Source organism: Oryzias melastigma, linkage group LG7, assembly GCF_002922805.2.
Source record: "Oryzias melastigma strain HK-1 linkage group LG7, ASM292280v2, whole genome shotgun sequence".
Lineage (NCBI taxonomy): Eukaryota > Metazoa > Chordata > Actinopteri > Beloniformes > Adrianichthyidae > Oryzias > Oryzias melastigma.
In genome coordinates this window covers 1123229-1126644 of record NC_050518.1, presented here as the reverse complement: position 1 = coordinate 1126644, position 3416 = coordinate 1123229, and positions in this window count along the sequence as shown.

Sequence of the window (3416 nt, the reverse complement as noted above, 5' to 3'; positions counted from 1 at the left end):
CACCTGCAGTTTTAAATACAGCTGTAGTAACAGAAATCATGCTGGTGAGGTTATTTTCATGTGTTCAGAGTAAATGCTTCTGAGTCATTCTTTTCCATGAGAACATGGATACATTTAATCCAAAATGGAAGAGAAAAGTCACAACTAATTGGGCAGAAATTCTAACTTCCAACTATAGTTTAGGAAGTGGATTTTGGTGGTAACCAGGAATGCAACGATACAGTTTTCCCACAGTTCGATACCTCGATATGAAAGTCACGGCGGAGCAAGAAAAATAAACCCTGAAATCCTACTATTCCATGAGGATTTATTTTACAGAGAGAAATACCATAACAAAAAAACAGATTTTGAAGTGCAAGGTTCTTGGCACTTATTGCAGAATTACATTTAAATAGAAGTATTGTGTACTTGTAAACATCACAACTTTATATGAACTGTAACAATTTAAGCAGTTCTCTTAAGTTTTGACAGCTAGATGTCATAATCTAAACGGAACCAATTTGAAATATTTAGAACTGACTTACTCATCCACATAAACAACAGCAAACACAGGAAGAAATGCAGTATTCCTTAGCTGTCAGTCCTTTATGTACATTTACATTTTTTTTAGAAAAAAATCAAATGTGTATTGAACGGTTTGGATTTATATTGAATATTGTTGCGTCCCTAGAGGTAACTGTGGTGGGGGATGAAGTTCTTCTTTTTCTTCTGGGTCAGGATGATCTATGAAGCGAAAGTGAATCACAACAATCTGTCACTCATCAATTAAGAGCAAACAGAGAAGACTGTTTAACATCTTCTAGAGCAGATCCATTTAACGCTAAATAAATCAAGGTCCTTTCTGAACTGGAAGGTTTTTCCTTCCTGTTTTTCAATATCAACAGATTCTCCTCGTTTATCTTGAGAGCTCGCTGTTCTAGCTTCCGGGCTGTGCGACTCATTCTAGGTGCTAAGCAGTGGTGTATCTGAGCCCCGTGAAGGTCACAGTCCAGATTTGGATGGATGTCTGGGACGGTGCAGCAGGCGGTCAGCGGGTGCAGCAGTGGTCTTCAACACAAAACTGTGTCGTCTCTCTTTCCCTGCCTCCCGCTCTGGCTTCTGCTCTCCAGGATAGATAGAGGACATTCATTATCTGCAGGCCCACTGGGACTTCCTGCTCGCCGCGATGCATCCAGCAGTTTAAATCAGGCCTATCAGAGCAGCGAGGGGGTGGAGGATAAAGGACAAGTTATGTGCGCAATATGATTTTCTTCCGTATGCCATCCAGTCCTGCTGTTTTAAGCATGATCATCCATGGCTGCAACTCTCCTGACTAGATTATCTTCATTAAATCATAAAAATCATTTATTTAGTTCTAAATAGGTTTCATTTCTTTGTCTTTAGCTTAAACCCCAGAAGTTGTCATGGAAAATGTTGCTGCAAATGGGTTCCAAAATCCTTAGCAGGACATTTAAGACACAAAATAAGTGATCCTGTTCATCATTTTAGCAGAATATAAACTTAGAAGATGCATAATGATTCAGTCCCTTTAATTTTCTAAAAATGACACCTTTTTGACTAAAATAAACCACAGTTAATCAATCAAAACTACAAGTTTTTGACACTAAAGTGTAGCACAATTTGATTTGTATTTCAGACAAGTAAAAACACAAGTTTATATTTTATTCCAGAAAACCTTAACTCACTTGGTCCCAAACCTCTGGGTCGCAAACATGTACCAGTCTGAGGGACATTTGGTACCCGAGCACAGAGAAAAAAAATTAGTCTGCAAATTGTTCAGTTTTATTTTTAATCTGATTCTGAAGGAAATTTTTCTTTGGAAAAGTACAGATTTCTCCCCATCACATTCAACTTGTTTTTTTCACAAATGCCAAGGCTTTTGGTCACATGTCAAAATTAAAGGGGCTGCCTTTCCTAGCTTGAAACCCCCGAGCTAGCAAGCTAGCCACCAAGCTAGCAAAGTTAACAAACAGACAAAAGACAATAATTTTTTGGAAAGCTTTCCTTGGCAGAAAAGATCCAGTAGAGCCTTCAACTTCAAAGAAAAAATAAATCTGCATTTGAAAGAAAAAAAACAGAAGTTTTTACATGAAATATGGATTTATTGCCATAGATCATAATAATGCATGACCTTCAGCAGCTGGCAGTCTAGTCTTATGAGGATGCTGCTAATACAGTGTTCAAATGTTAGATTCAATTTTTTTGTTCACATTTAGAAAATACAAGTATTAGTGACTTTTTTCTGTATCCACATTTTTTTAGATTTTTATACTTCAAAGCAAAAGGTCTCCTTTCCTAAAGGTGATTCATTATTTTTGTTCCTAAATTCTGAACCTCAACAGAGTCGATTTGATTTGACTCGATTCGATTTGACTCGGACTTTATGGATTTCACCGGAGGAAAAATTCACGCGTTATGGCAGCCCAAAAGAATAACAACACTCATCTCTACTGTGGGAGTGTCTGTTGCTGAAGGAACTTCTTAGTCCCCCTCCAGTCTGATGCAGTGGATGAGAGCTGTTTTTCATGATGGATCTGAGTTTGGTCGACATCCTCCTCCACCACTGAGTCCAGTGAACAGCCCAGAGCTGGAGCTCCTGGGGCAGACAACAGCACAGAGGAGAGCAGAGGCTACCATAAAAAGTCCTGAGCTGAGGTCTGCACACTCCAAAGGACCTCGGCCTCCTCAGAAAATGGAGGTGTCTTTGACCCTTCTTATAAAGGTCACAAGGGTTATGGGTCTTGTCCAGCTTATTGCTCAGGTGAACATCCTGGTACTTGAGTTCCCTGGATGTTCATTTTAATGGGTGGAGTTTATGGATTTTATTACCCAGAAGGTTTTAGCTTTAATAGCTTTTTCCACATTTAGTTGTAATAAAGGGTTTTGATTGGCAACAAAAAAGTAAAATTATTAATTAAAAGGATTTGGCTTAATGTTAATATGGTAATTTGTTCAAAGTCAGATCTGAAAAGTCATTTTAAACTCTATCTTAGTAAACTATGGGCATCAGAATGTAAAAAAAAAGAAAAAAAACTATTGTGCTTACATTTTTTGTACAATTAATTAATCGTGACCTGTAATTAACTAATCTATTTCATGAATGTTTAACCATAGTTTTGGTGTTCAGTAAGGGATCAAAATACAAAAAAAGAGGGTTATGATTTTTTTTTTATTATAACAGACTTCCAACCTTTACTTTTACATATCCAAGGGAGATTTTTTTTCAATCTTAAATGTATATAAAAAAATAAAAAATAAAAAAATCCAGAAACATACAAAAAAATCTAACCGGTTCTGTGTGCTCTAATTTCAGTAGAAACATTTTCTGAGAAATAAAAAAAAAAATGAACTTTTTATTAAAACCATATGTTAGTGTTTTAGCCTGTCTCCCACCCCCTTGCATTATGTTTGTTAGA